Genomic DNA, 16,530 nt, shown 5'->3' on the forward strand with positions numbered 1-16,530 from the left:
ATTGACAAGGATGTTTGTGTTCTTTCTGGCCACAGAAGGAGAAGAGGTATAAAAGGTTGCTGGGCAAAATAAAGGTTGCTGTTCTTCCACCTGAAAAGAAGCCTCCGTGTGTCAATCCCAGCACCCCCGCCAGTCTTGGTATCCAGGCTCCTCTGGCTGTAGCACACACACACAGTGAGAGATCACCAGTAATGTGGCCCCAGTTAGCACTTAGGAGGTGGATACATGAGGATGAAGATTTCAAAGGACTGTGGGCATAGTGTCGTAGGCCTTTAATCCCAGCACTAGGGAAGAAGAGGCAGGCAGATCTCTGCATTTAGGGCCAGCCTGGTCTGTGTAGTGAGTTTCAGGACAGCCAGGGCTACACAGTGTGAAAAAAAACAAATAAAAAGTTTTCAAGATTACCCATGTCTCCATACCAAATTTGAGGACAGCCTGGGTCCTTGACTTAAAAATTGGTTGGGGGACACAAAGAAGGAAAAGAAAAGGAATGAAAGTGTTTTAGTCTTGTAGTATCAAGGAGCGAGCTGTGTCCCACCACCTGGCTAGCTTAACCCCTGAAATAACCACACAGAAATTGTATTAATTTAATTACTGCCTGGCTCATTATCTTCTTGGCCAACTCTCACATCCTGATCTAACCCATTTCTGTCAATCTGTGTATCACCACGAGGTCGTGGCTTACCAGGAAGGATCAGCGTCTCTGACTTGGCGACTTCATGGCAGCTCTCCCTGTCTGCCTTCCTCCTCCTAGCATTCAGTTCTGTCTTCCCACCTATCTAAGTACTGCCCTATCAAAAGGCCAAGTCAGTTTCTTTATTTAACCAATGAAAGCAACACAAATACAGAAGGACCTCCTACCCCATAGTCTGGTGGGTACTGTTTACAAAGAAGGAGGACAAGAGGTGATGGAAATGGCTCAGCAGGTAAGGCAGTTGTCATGCAAGCCCAAACTGTCACCACCTGCTCAAGCCCCCATACCCACATAACACAGCAGAAATAAACAGTTCCACAGATTCGTCCTTTGACCTCCACATGCCTTGTATATGATTTACTCCCCTTTACTCCCCTCCCCATCATGACCCTGTGAACAGGAATAATAGACAATTAAAAATGAGGAAGAATATAGTAACAGAGGTAGCAGGAATTTGAATCACTTCTAGGCCTTTGAGGGAGCTGTATTTAATGTAATATGAGATCACCTTTCAGGTACTGGTTATCTTTAGGGATGAAGACAGTGGGGAACTTGAATTTCCAGTTTTTCAAACTCCAATGCAGGCACCCAACACTGATATGATGAGGTAGCACACTTGGCAAATATGGTGGTCAAGGAAGAAGAAAGAACACTTGTCTGTGGGATACTGTGAGAGGACAAAGGGACCAGACAACAGTCAGAGTGGAGATATAGACAGGCACACATTTACAGACCACATTCACCAAGAAATCTTAAGGTATGGCTGGCTGTTCATCTAACACGGCACTGTGGTGTTTGTGTATAGAATATAAGGGTGAAGAATATCCATTCATGTTTGCCTTCAATCTGAGCCTTGTTTTGGTGGTGCACGCTGATAATCTCAGCCTTGGCCAGAACCTTCTTCTGTCTTCAGTGTCAACTGGAGCTACACAGGGAAATATAGACTAGTCCAGGCTGTGTAGTTAGAACTATGTCTTCAATATGGACGGGCTTATATTTGGGGCCACCTTCAGATTGCATTTACAAAGAAACAAATTTACCTTCAATGTGAAGTATTGTCTATCATCTCCCCAAATGTTCTACTACCTGCTCTCTATTACTTTCATGGAATCACACAGAGCTAGACCATCTTGGAAGCCAAAGCTGGGACCACCTCAGCCAGAATCCTGATTGGGTTAGGAGGGTCTTCTTTCTATGTGTTGCTTTCATTGGTCAAATAAAGAAACTACCTAGGCCTTTTGATAGGGCAGCCCTTAGATGGGCGTGGTACACAGAACAGAATTCTGGGAGGAAGAAGGCAGTGTGGTAGACGCCATGGCTTTTCTCTCCGAGATGGACACTGGTTAGACTCATGTTGGTAAGCCACAGTCAAGGGGCAATCCACATTAATGGAGATGGGTTAAATTAATATGTGAGAGTTAGCCAATAAGGGACTGGAGACAATGGGCCAGGCAGCAATTTAATTAATACAGATCTCCGTGTGATTATTTCGGGCAAAAGTTAGCCAGGCAGCTGGAAGCCAGGCAGTGAGAAGTGGCCTGTGCTCCTTTTACACATGGATTCTCACAATTCCTGTATTGTCACTACTTGAGTGGAAATGGCAGCATCTGGTTGCATCCAGAGTCCTCCAACCAAGCATCTAGGCATCTCCCAAGTGTGTTTAGTGAATAGTTTACATGTGTCTTCAGTTTTATCAGATTACCAGGCAACAGAATGCATTGAGGAGGACTGTCCTGGGCAGCATGGAACTCAACAATAACCATGAGTTCTTTGAAGGCATTATGTGGTGAAGTACCTTCTATATAATTTGTGTAGTAATTGAATAAGTTAATGTTATAAAAATAAGGATCAAAAGACTTGCTGTTTAGTTGTAAACGTGAAAGCCAGCCTTGGACATTCCACCTAAACTAGAATATCTTTATTTGGGTAATGGTTGATTTTGTTTTGTTTTCAGAAGGGATCATGCTATGTTGCCAAGGAAGGTCTCAAATTTATGGGCTCCAATGAGCCTCCTACCCCAGTTTCCTAAATTCCTGGGGCTACATATACACTTTCATATCTGGAAAATGTATTATTCTATGATACATGATAGTGATGCAACAGTGTATGCTTGTGAAGACCTTTGATCTCAGGACTCAGAAAGTGGATGCAGGAGTATTGTATGTTCATGACCAGCCTGAGTTGCATGAATTCTAGACCAGTCCTGCTGTGATGTTTAATCTTCGTTGTAAATGTAACCATGTCTGTAATTAAGCAAAACCCAAACAATTTGATCTACCTGTGTGGGATTTTTCTTGAATTGATCATTTGAGGCAGGAGGCCCATCCTAAATTGGACCTTCTGAGATTATGTTGGGTGACCCACTCTAAATCTGAACTACACCTTCTTGTGGCAGCTTGCCTAAAAATACATACAAAAGCATGCTTTTGCTTTTTTTGCCTGCTTGCCCTGACTCTTCCTCATAAGATCATTCCTTCACTGGTATTTGAGCCTGTTCTTTCTGGATCTCAATGTACACTGAAAATCAACTGAGGCATTCAGTCTCCTGGATTAAAATTTTGAATTCTGGAGTTTCTGTTGGGTGTTAGCCATTGTTGAACTAGTCAGATCACAGCGTGTAAGCTATACTAGTAAATCCCATTCATATTTAGTTGATAGATTGATAGACAGTTGATTGATAAATATAGAGAGATAGATTGATAGGTAGGTATGGATATAGATATAGGTATATTCATTCTACCAATTTTGTGCCTCTAAAGAACCCTGAATAATACACTTGGCTACTTAGCAAACCACCTTCTCTTCAATTAATAAAAATAGGGGGCTGGAGAGGTGGCTCAGATGTTAAGAGCACTGACTGCTCTTCCAGAGGTCCTGAGTTCAATTCCCAGCAACTACATGGTGGCTCACAACCATCTGTAATAAGATCTAGTGCCCTCTACTGGCCTATAGGATACATGTAGGCAGAATACTATATACATAATAAATAAATCTTAATAAATAAATAAAAATAATGACTTATTTTATATCCTTTCCTTTGACACAGGATTTCTTTATGCATCTTAGGATGGGTTTAAACTCATGATGTGGCCTAGACTGGCCTTGAACTTGCAACATTTTGCCTGCCTCAGCCTTCCAAGTTCCAGGATTACAGACATGGGCTGCCACACTCAATTTGGTAATGTATGTTGAGATCATAATTTGCAGAAAGGTGTTATCTATTACTTATGAAAGATATGTTTATCTACTACTTATGTATGTGATCTATTTCATTATCATCCTAAGATGGATATCATATTCTTGCCTATTCCTTCCATCAAAATGGATAGAGAAATATACATTTGCAAACAAGAAAATATACTCCAGGTATTTTAAACAGATATAGTCTTAGTGGATGCTGATAGTTGTTAACAGGGATAGAGGAGACAGGATCTAGCTGTCATATTTTAAATTAATGCTTAATTGCATAGGTATAATAAATATTCTGCCTTTAGCCTCTCAGAACTCTTTTCCATTTTTTACTTTGTTTTGAGATTATAGTATAATCTCATCATTTCCTTCCTTCCCTTTCTTCTCCAACACATCATGTATCCACACTTGCTTTCAAAATAATCTATGGCCTCCTTTTCTTTGTTACATATACATACTTATATACTCAGTCTGTATAATGTTGCTTGTATTGCATGTTTTCAGGCCTACCTGGCCATTTGGGGAGAGATAGCTTGTGGTGATACAATACTCTGAAAATGTTACTGGCATTGTAAGAGACTGGAATTTTGCTGAACCTGAAAATTAAGTTAATAATACACCTTGAAGTCACCTGAAAGATAAGACTGGTAGACTACTGTGTACTCAAATTGTTTAACCTGATCTTAAGAGAACGGTATAAAAGTCAACCTTACTTGCCTTGGATTTCCCACGTAATCAACCTCCAACCTAAGCTAATACATAGCTGCCATCTTAAGTTATATACTGTTCCATGCCTCTGACCTGGAGTAATACATATTTATCATTTGCTGAAACAGTGAATGCAGGAGTTGAAAGCAACTCCTAAAAAACTACCATAAAGGTTGAGAGCATCCACTCATGGATATTGGTTTATGAACAATGTTATCTGGGTCTGTTGGGAATCTGTTGTATCCAGAGGCTTAATCACTGATAAAACTGTTAAAGATTCCTGTAAAATGTCTCATTTCTTCCCCCAACCCATGTGATACTTTCTATACTGTTCAATAAACAGAGAGTGAAAAGTGAACATCTTTAATACCAGAACTCAGGAGACAGAGGCAGGCAGATCTCTGTGAGTTCGAGACCAGCCTGGTCTACAGAGTGAGTTCTGGGACAGCTAAGGCTACACAGAGAAACCCTGTCCAGAAACAACAACAAAGAAAAAATTATAGTGCAAAACCCTGTTTAAGAGAGAGATATACACAGCTCATACGACAGACAGGCACACACAGGGACAGACGCATAGACTGAGGCAATGACTCACAAGGCAGCCTTTAAAAGGCAGGGATAGATTCAGACTCAAACAACAGACAGAAGACAGAAGATGCAGGAAAAAATGAGCAGCCTCCACCAACAAGTTCTCAGCTGTTCCTGCCATGCTCTCTCACCCTGATGGTGGGTGATGGCCTTTATCCCTCTGGAACCTTAAACTCCAAATAAACCCTTCCTTCTGTATGTTGTCTTGGTCGCAGTGTTTAATTAGTTCAGAAGTTTAGTCCATTATTTTCATTGTAGGACACGGCAGCATGCAAACAGACCCAGTGCTGGAGAAGGAACTGGGAGTCTTACATCTTGATAGGTAGGCAATAGGAAGGTGTCTGTCTCACTGTGTATGACTTGAGCATATATGAGATCTCATAACTTACCTACACAGTGGCACACCTCCTCCAAGAAGGTCACACCTGCCAATAGTGCCACTCCCTGTGAGCTTATGGGAGCCAATTTCACTCAAAATACCACCTATGTTAGCTTCAGAACAGCCATTTAAAAACAGCCCATATCTTTTAAATATTTATTTTTGTTTGAAATAGATTTGTGTGTGTGTGCATGTGTGTGTGTGTGTGTGTGTTCCTTAATGTATGCCTGTGCACAGTGTGCATGTAGTGCCTGGAGAGACCACAAGTAAGCATTGGATACTCTGGAGTTGGAGCTGCAGACATTTGTGAACTGTCTTATGTGGGCACCAGAAACTTAGCAAGGGTCCTCTGCAAGTGCTTTTAACCACTGAACCACCTATCCAGACCCTATCTTTAATTTTAATTGTGTATATGTGTGTGTGTGTCAGTCTATGGGTATATACATGTGAGTACAGGTGCCTATAGAGGCCAGCAAGAGGAAGTTAGATCCCGTGGAGATGGAATTACAGGTGGATGTGATATGCTCAGTCTTGGCATTGGATCAGGCTCTCCAGAAGTGTAGTATGTGTTTTTAACCAGAATGCCTGAAAAGCTATTCTAACCTCACGCTTTAAAAAATATGCTTGTTGTAAAATTGTCATTTATGAAACCATCCATATCTCTTAATTTTCACACAACATTCTACTGTGTGACACCAAAACATAAGTAATACAATGGTTTGTAATGGAAACTCATTCTTATTTCTGGGATTTTTATCCTTAATCCATGTTCTGTGATTCTAGTATTCACAGAGACGCATATAGTAGCTTCTATGTCACAACACTTAGTAAGAGTGTAATGACCAGGGTTGGAGAGATGGCTCAGTATTGTTCTGAGGTCTTATAGCTTCTATCAGTCTACTGTAGTGTTTCCTCTAATTCTTTTGAAGCTCTTCATGCTGGTTATTTTGTAGATTTTCTGCCATCTATGTGAATGTATATTCCTTTGTTTTTCTCATGTACAGAACACAAAACATAGCCAGACATAGTGAGTTCAAGACCAGCCTCAGGTACACAGGGAAACTCTGTCTCAAAAAGAAGAATCCAAGACGTAAATTTAAATTATAGCTTGTAAAAATGAATATCATGAGCATGTATCCAGATATATTTTACATATGTATACTCCAGTGTCACAAAAGCATGGATCAAAGATTTCCTAGGCTGGGGTGATGGTTCTGTGTTTCAGAGCACTTGTTCTCATAAAGGATCTGGTTCAAATTCCAGTGCCCACATTTTGGCCCACAACTATTTGTAACCACAGTTCCAGTTGATTTGATAACATTTTCTGGCCTCTATTGGCAGCACCCATACACACATGCATTTAAATCAATAATCATACATATAAAAATATAAAATCTTCAAAAATTTTCCAAAAGCAAAAATAACATGTCATTTTATAGGCAGCAGTATTTTAAGAGTAAAAACCATCTGATATCTATTACTAAACACAAATTTTACATATTTTGAACACATTATATATGAAATCATGTAGAGTTTTTGATATATTTAGAGATTTGTTATGTTGTGTGGTTATAGTGTTTAATTTTATTTATTGAAGTGTGTGCTTGTAAGTCTGGTGATATCTTGTGTATTATGTTTGTATTTTTGTTATTATTAATGGCATTTAGTGCCTCTCAGTATGATTTTTGGCTATTTTATTATGCTTTTACAAAAAGTACTCAAATTCAAAATACTAGCTATTTTCATATTTATCTTATTGATTAGCAATATCCATGAAATATTTTCAATGCTAGTGCTGTCCTGGAAAAGATTAGAACTAATTCCTATAATTAAACAAATTTGATTGTCAAAGATCCTGGTGCCCTTTAAGCCAGGGCCTTGTACATACATGCATGACAAACATGACCCCAGAGCTACAGCTCTAGACCTATCTGGAACTCCTTTGCTCCAGGATGCAGTTATAGGCTTGTTTCTAGGTTGAAGGCTGGCTTCAGATCTTCTCACTGTGAAGACTAAGCAACTCCAGGGAGCATTACCTGTGGTAATCACAGGAGGGCCAGAACATAAGCAAAACCACATGACCACATTAAATTCTCTCCGTATATTATGTTGGCTTATATTCCATTTAAAACACATAATGCAAAGCCTAGAGTTGATGGTATAAGCAAGAACCAAAGTGTGGGGGATATAAGATGAGTATTTGCTTAACATCAGCAATAGTAATAATAATACTTCATATAAAATTTTGCAGATTTGGGGAGACTCAGATGGTTCAACAGATAAAAACACCTTCTGCCAAGCCTGATGACCGGAGTTTGATTCTTAAAACCCACATGATTGAAGAAAAAAACTGACTTCTAGAAGTTTTCCATTTGGCCTCCACACATGTGCTATGACATGTTGTAAGGAGATTTCCTGTTAGTTCCTGGCTTCTTAGCCCTGAAATAATCACACAGACACTAAATTAAACCACTGTTTGGCCATTAGCACTAACTCCTTATTGGCTAACTCTTACATATTAATTTAACCCATCTCCATTAATCTGTGTATCTCCACGTGGCTGTGGCTTATTGGGTAAAGCTCCTGTGTCTGTCTCCAGTGGTGCTACATGGTTTCTCTCTCACTCTGCCCTTCTTTCCCCCAGCATTTAGTTTAGTTTTCCCCACCTAGATCTGTTTCCCTATAGCTATGCTATAGGCCCAAAGAAGTTCCTTTATTTATCAATCGTAATCACAGCATACAGAGGGAAATCCCACATCAATGACATACATGGACCCTCCTACACAAATCTCTAGATACATTATAGTTTTCAAGTCCTTACCTTATAGTTGGGGTATAGTTCAGTAAGAGAACATGAGCCTAAACTTCAAAACTCTGAGTTTGATTTCTAGCACAAAAGGGCCATACATTAATTCCCCCCTTTCCTAGTGCATTTTAAATTTATTTTTTAATTATGTGTATGTGGGACTGGAGAGATGACTCAATGGTTAAGAGCACTTGCTGCTTTTTTAAGAAACTGAGTTCAGTTCTCAGCACCTACATCAGAGAACTCTCAACTGTCTCAAACTCTAGGTCCAGTGGGCCCAGTGTCTCTGATCTTTGTAGGCACCTGCTCTTATATGCACATACCTCCTACACACTAGTACACATAATTAAAAATAATAAAAAAAATTTAAAATTATGTGTATATACCTGTACTTGTGTGTAGTTCCTGTGTGCACCAGAAGAGGGCAATATTCTCCTGGAATTGAAATTACAGGCAACAGTTGCAACAGCTAACCTGCCACTCCAGGCCCACTCTAACCCTCTCCATTCCTGCTGTCTCTTTTTTTCTACTGTTGCATGTACATCCCTCCTTGAAAAGCCATATTTCATCTCTGACATCAACCATTCCTCACTTCTTGTCACTTATTCTAATATAATACACATATATACATTCCTTAAGTGCATGCATGTGTGTATGCATGAGTATGCATACTTTTGGAGGGAGCTTAATAAGTATTTAATAGAAATGGTTATGCAGTTGCATGCATACTATCTTTCTTAACAAACATCTGAAAATCTCTCTGCAAATAGAACATGGATCTCTCTTATTCCATTGTTTTTTTCACACTGTACTCCAAGATGACCTGGAACTCACCCTGTAGGCTAAACTTGTCCCAAATTAACAGCAATTCTCCTGCCTTAATCTCCCAAGCATTGGACTTATAGGCATGAACAATCATGCCTGAATTTCTTATTTCTTCTAAATGTGAATTCTGTTCAACAGTACCGATTCTGCCCTATTTATGGGTAAAGAATGCACTATGCTGTGCTTTCCAGTTCCCACCTTTTGACTGAGACACAAATTCTCCCAGATGTTGGGTGTATGTGCTGCATAAAGTCACAGTGGAATTGCTGCCAAAGAAATTGCTAGCTGTAGCAGAATATACTATTTCCTCCTGAGAAAAACCAGTAACTAGTTAGTGTAGATGAACAATCCAGAATATTTGGAATGGTCATGCCAGCATTAAACATCCCCACATGGCTAGGGAGGCCTACATTGCAACTGCATGTTTCTTCATATTTTCCCTTTGATCAGTCTTATTTTCTTTACTCAATACTTATGTTGTCAGTGACGGCCTGTATCCAGGGGAACTGAGTTTATCACCTGGTGCTAGTAGTAATCTCAATAAGCACATTATGAGCTATGATTTTGGAGTCTGAGCTGCCTGATGACAAGAAGTGAAAAAGTGTACCACTAAGTGGTTAAGGAAGTGATAATGACAACTAGTGGTGCATCTGTTAAAATTCTCACCAGTGGCAAGTCAAAATAGAATACCAATGGAAGAAAGTTTACTAGCAGGTAAAATCTTCCAAGTTGGCACAATTATTAAGATTGTACAACTGAATAATTGTTACAAGAGGCTATTGACAAATTTCAGACATAATGAAAGACAGTTAAGGCAATATGGGAAGCCAAAGAAGGACCTCATATCTCTGTTGCATAAGACATTGTATGTGTTGGCGTATTTGGTCAGTATGATAAATAACCAGACCAGCTCAAGAACAAAAGATATAATTTAATAATTGAAAAAGGGGGGAACTCACGCTACAAGAGTGGGAGCATGCACCTACCTACCCCGGTTTTTCTACCTGGGCTCTAGGAGGCCACACCCTAACTAGATGTTTTAAAATTAGCATACAAAGGTTTGACTTTCATTTTGGCATGCTCATACATTGCATTTTTAGAAGTGTGGTACATGTATAAAGCACAGTTAATAAAAGCTCATGGTCAGAAATTGAAGTTCAACCTGAAGATTTGAAAAGCAAAACAGTCAGCCACTGCTCTTACTTTGACCTCAGTCTGAAATGACATTCCTTCCTCCAGGAATCTCATAATGAGACTGAGACTGAGAGCTGTCTCCTCCCATATTATATTCCTCTCTAGGACTTGGATAGAAGGCATGCACCACTGTCATTAAAGGCATTTACTGCCCAGTTTCTATGGCAACTAGTTTGGCTACTGGGATTAAAGGTGTGTGTCATTATGGCTACTGAGATTAAAGATGTGTGTTACCACAATCTAGTGTGTAAGGCTGACCAGTGGGGCGGTTTTAATCTCAGATTTTAAGGCAGTGTCTATTAATTAAAATATATTTGAAATGCCACTACACTTCCCCTTTTTGTCTAAAAAAGTAAAAAAGGTTATAACTAATATAAGAAAAACTATATACAATAAGTGCAACGACTATGTACAATATATACAGGCAATAAATACATCAACAATGTCTAGTCCATTTGCATATGAAAAATTCAGAGAAAATATTTCATATCTATTCTATCTTGGTGAGTCCAAAGTCTTATACCTAATTTACTTTCTATCATAACTTGTTTTCTGTGTCTGGTAAACTATAACTATAGCTATCTAATCTTCAACTCCCTCAGAGACCCACGAAGGTAATAATATTAACTGAGTAAGCAGGAAGTGTAAGTAAGCGACTTCCAAAAATGTGAGTAATGACAGAAACAGCTTGTTGCCTGGACAGTCACCCAGTGTTCCTCTGTAACATTGGGCATCCATCTTTGGTCTACAGGCCTAGCATACTTGACAGACTTTTCTGTGAAGCAGGATATTTTGTGTCCTGATTGTCTCATTAGGACAGCATAATATCAACAGTTGAGGCAGGGGCATTTTCTTGCCCAGTGGCTTACTTTTGCCACAAAGACAGTAAACTCGATGTGAAGTTTCTTTGATGCCCATTATTTTCTCTGAAGTAGATTGGTGCTGCCAGGAGCAAACATGTCTCATTGTCATAAAAAAAAGATGAGCCTATGTTATAAAACATCTTAAATGCCTTATTCTGTAGACCTCTGAAGTGTATGAAGATGACCTATCTATTGAAATTATATCTTGGTTTGACCTTGAAAGCATACCTAACAGCGTGACTACGAGTTTGATTATACTAGGTGATTAACAACTAACCTATATTTCTTTATTATCCTAAACAATTGATAATAATAATTTTTAAGGACTAGAAATTTGCATTACATTGTTAAATGAACAGTTTAGGTACAATACCTTGAACAAGATTAGAAATGTATGTACAATATGTTTTAACAAAATTAATCTCAAATTTGTATTAATATACAAAATTTGCATATAATATACAAAAGTAAAACCAATGTAAAGTATTTAAAATTAAAAGTTGCTTTTGAAAAGTAAATTCAATAATCTACTTTTCTATCTTATATCTAGATTCCCTTTTTTCTTTTACTTTCTTTTTTCCTTTTCTCTCTCTCTATCTCTTTCTTTCATTTTTTGAGACAGGGTTTCTCAGTAGCTATGGAGCCCATCCTGGTACTCACTCTGTAGACCAGGCTGACCTTGAACTCACAGAGATGAGCCTGCTTCTGCCTCCCAAGTGCTGGGAATAAAGGTGTGTGCCACCCTTTTTTCCCCTCAAAACAAGATCCTTGAGTCTAATTTCCTTTGTTAGCTTTTCTCCTAACTATTATCCATAACAGCTTGTAACCAACACATTAAACAAAAATAAATATCCACAATCCATTGTGTGTGGGGGAATTGTGGGTGTAGTTTTTTAAGTTACTTACTGATGATTGTGGATGCTGATAATCTTATGGGGACCCAAAGAAAATTTAGGATCATGTTTCCTGTCCTTACTGGAGTATTATGTGAGGCTGGATCATCTCAGCCAGCAGTCTTGAAGCTGTTCTGGATGTAGAACTCAGAGGAAACTGCAACAAATGCACTCTAAAACGTTGGATTATCTGGGTCAACTGCTCCCACTGGAGATTTTTAGGGGGTCTTTCTTGATCAAACCTTATTTTTCTTAACCAAGAATGAATCCATAGCCTCTCACTTCCTATAGAAAGAAAAGCAAAACCTCTTCTCCCAAGTAACATATCTTATCTTTTGACTTAAATTTTGAAGTCAAGGCATTTTGATAAAACCTTATTTTTTTTTAACTCAGAATGAGTCCACAGCCTCTCTCTTTCTGTGAAAACAAAAGCAAAATCTCTTCTCCAAAGTAACATGTCTTTTGACTTAAATTTTGAAGTCAAAGCATTTTCAAAATATATAGGTTGTATTAATCCAGCAGCATAAATATTCAAATGTCTTTTAACAGCTATTGCTCCTTCCTTAGCAGTCAAACAATTTAAAGAGAACACAATAACATACAGATTCTCTGTGTATTTTCCAACTTTACATGGGAGCTAAGCTGGGGCGAATGGAAGCTGGGAGAATTAGTTTTTCTCCCAAACCCAGTTAGGTTTGGGTTCTGGTTTCTAGAGTTGGAATTCCAATCCCAGCTATAACCTGGGCTGATTGCTAAAAAGTCTCAGGCAAATGGCATTTTTGTGAACTTGTACTCCAAAGTGTTGGATGCCAAATGAAGCAAGATTAATAAAAGCTTAAGATCAGAAATTGGGGGGTCAACCTGAAGATCCAAAAAGCAAAACAGCCAGCCACTGGATTTTATCTTGACCTCAGTTTAAAATGACAATCCTGCCTCCAGGAATCTCAGAATCAGACTGCATCTGAGAGCTGTCTTCCCCTGTCTTATACATGTATACAATGGAACTCTGTTAGAGTACTAAAATTTGGCAAACAACTGTTAACAAGTAGATACTTTGCAGCATTGTATACTTAAAACATTAACCACTAGAGAAATAGTAAGAAATAATGACTTTTGTTATACCCTTGAGGGAAAGAAGGTTTTCCATAGGTCGTCCACTCTCTATGCACTTTAATAAGCACTTCTATACTCACCATTTCATATTACATTTTGATGGTTTTCTCAAACATATCTGCAAAACTCTGTTCCTTAGTTAACTGTTGAAATAAAACTTTGGTGTTCATCAACAAATATTTGGAAATGCATGCTTTTAAGTAGCTTTTAAAAATGAACTATTTCCAAGAATAGTTCCAAGAGCATCTCTCTTAAGGCATGTTAACATCACATCAAACTCATTTCCTTAAGAATGTGAGATGATTGATTGTAGAAAATCCATAATAAAGGACAGCATGCTTGCCAGTAAAATCTCCACCCCAAGACAAGCACAAGACTCAGTCATCCCTTTGATAGAGTAAGAGTCAATACATGACAGGACATACAGTTTGTTTGTTTGTTTGTTTTTTTTTTGCTGAGAAAAGGACTCCATTTAAAGGACTGTGGAGAGCAGGCATCATGTTCATCAACAATGAACTTGTAATAGGGCTTGACATTTACTGAAAATATGGAAAAGGCTTTTGTAAGTGTAGTGTAGATCTAGAAAAAGCACAGGGGTTACTGTGTCGAACAAAAATTACATCAGAGAGCCAGCTGCAAATTCACATGAAAACTGGATTCTGGGGAAAGTGAACAGGAAGTCTCTATGAGTGCTGAAAATGGGTCCCACTAACAATGAAAGGATGGCTGGCCCCATCAGAGGAGGAAAGCTGTCTGGATCAATGGCCATGAGCTGTGGCCAGCTCAAGTACCTCTGAGGTGAGCTCATATCATTAAGAACAGTAGTCAGTCATGGATGGTAGTATAGGCCACAGAGGCAGGGCAGGTACATTGGAAGATCTGTGCAGGTCATTGGTGTGGCAAGAGGTAGTGGGCAGCAGCAGGGAATGGGTGGTCTGCCCTGTGTGGAGTGGAATGCTGGCTTGCTGCTGGTGTCCAGGACAGAATCCAAATAAATGTGCATAGGAATGGCTGGGCTGGTAACACTGGAGAAGTGGTGTGCTCCATCCACATCCAGGCCCAGAGGTCACAGCAGTAGGGGCCTGGAGAGCTATTCCTGGAACAGAGGTGGGAAGGAAGCAGGAGACAGGTTCACAGGAGGTCCTGGTGACTCCAGTGGCATTGGTGGTATGACGCAAGGTCACCTATGACAACTGGTGCAGCCCATCATCCTGGAGCCCCTCCACCAGGTACAAAGGGCTGGAAGCCTAGAAATACTGGTCCTCCTGCTACCCAAACACCCACTTCATCTCAGTCAGGAAGCCCCTGTAATCGCTGAGCAGGGTCTGTCCTTTTCGATGAAGGGGGTCACCCACTGCAATGCAGGCCCCCTCAGATGGGTGATGATGATAAAAGTCACCATGCGCCCATCGCTGTTGATGATGAAGATCTTGTTGTCCATGAACATGTAGAAGATCCTGTGCACGATGAATTCTGGGAGGTGTCATCATTAAACAGCTCAGGAAAGAGCGTGGGGTTCTGCCGATGGAACAGCTGTGCTCAATCGTTTTCGTGCTTGCTCTGCTGGATTAGGCAGAAATCAGCCCAGAAACCTCACCACAAGTATGTCTGAGATTTCCCAAGAAAAACCACCCTGGGGAGGCCTGGGGGCTGAACAGGAGTCGAGGAAACGTGGAGGGGTGTAGTTAGGGTCAAACCTGCTAGTGGAGTATAAGTAGAAGGTCCTAGTTCTGCAAACTTAAGGATCCTCCCTAACACACCCCTCCCTACATATCTGATGGCGGAAGATACAAAGTAATCCCACACTAGTTCAGAATTACATACAATGAAGGGTTATTTATTTAGGGGAGATTCACAGATCAGTGTCATAGATCACAGCCCTCTGCATGAACAGGAACAGAGTCTAGCAGCCAGAAGCAAGAGCCAGAAGCAAAGAGAGTGAGCACATGCTTTACAGCTCTGGTTATGGTGTAAGGGACTACGTCCAAGTCCAAGTGGGCTCATATCTTAAAGGCTATTGGCTGAAGGAGCAGAAGGAGCTCCTACAATACATATTCTTGATCTTGAGCCTTCTTGAAAACTCAGCTTTGGCTGCCAGATGAATGAGATAGTGTGAACATGTTTTCCTTCTCCATGTGTCTCTTACCAAGAGAAATACTAGCTCCCTGACTGGAGATCTGGTAGTTTGGCAGCATCAGAAGGAACGACTAAATATCTGGAAACAATATGAAGCTGAATACTCGGAGAGGACTGCACCAGAAGGTGTTACAGCAAGGAGGATTAAATGTCAAGAAAACTCCTAATTTTTTATACATGTTGCCCTGAAAGTCTATGAAATGCTGCTCTGTGCAGAGTGAGCTCCCAATAATACAGTTGGTTCTTTGTGGCCAGCAGGAGAAAGTATCAGTTTGCTTGCAAGATAATATAGACGGGGGTCAAGGGTGGGGCATGGGCTATCTTACCACTCCTTCATCATTCTATTGGCAAGTTACAGGCCATAGTCCTGCCTGCACTTCAAAATTCCATCACCATACATCCTGACTTACTGTAGTTTGTTTTTAAAATGTGAAGTTTTTTTGTTTTTAGTTTGTAGGGTTGAAGATCCACCCAGGGCTTTGCATATTAAGCTACTGTGCTACTAGAGATACATTTTCATTGACTGAGACAGAGTTGCATGTGGCCCAGGCTAGTCTCAAATTCACTATGTAACCAAAGCTTGCCGTGAACTGCCAATGGTTCTCCAAATGCCCAATTTACATACTGCTAGGGATCAAACTCAGGACCTTGTGCATACAATGTAGGCAAACTACCAGCTGAACTATATTCGAGCCTAGAATTTGCTTTTTTAATATCTCTATATAATTATTTAACATATATGGCATATATTTCATATATTATGTTTTATTTTATATGTAAAACATTTTATTTATATTACATTTTATAACATATATGTATATATGCACACACACATATACACAGTGCAGCTCTGGCTGCTCTGGAACTCAGGCTGTAGACCAGACTGGTCTTGAATCTCCCCAGTGCTGGGATTAAAGGTGTGCACCATCACCTGGCTGGAATGGTGCTGTTCTGTTTTCAGGGCTCTTAATTTTTCTGTAAGAGAGAACCTACAAAGCTCATTTGGCCACATGCATGCTTTCCAACACAGTACAACCTGTTGTGACCTTAATACAAACTTCCAAGGTCTCAATTTCCCTAGGGTAACTGAGGTCAGTCTGTGATCTCCCACACACACCCACAAAGCAAAGTACCAAAGAATG

General features: G+C 39.8%; 1 protein-coding gene across 1 annotated transcript in view; it reads right to left on the bottom strand.

Annotated features, from left to right (window-relative positions):
- Window positions 1–16,530, bottom strand: part of LOC142840721 (small integral membrane protein 10-like protein 2A) — a 228,756-nt gene that overhangs the window by 151,564 nt on the left and 60,662 nt on the right. The gene's annotated exons all lie outside the window — the stretch shown is intronic.

This window comes from Microtus pennsylvanicus, chromosome X (assembly GCF_037038515.1).
Source record: "Microtus pennsylvanicus isolate mMicPen1 chromosome X, mMicPen1.hap1, whole genome shotgun sequence".
Taxonomy (NCBI): domain Eukaryota; kingdom Metazoa; phylum Chordata; class Mammalia; order Rodentia; family Cricetidae; genus Microtus; species Microtus pennsylvanicus.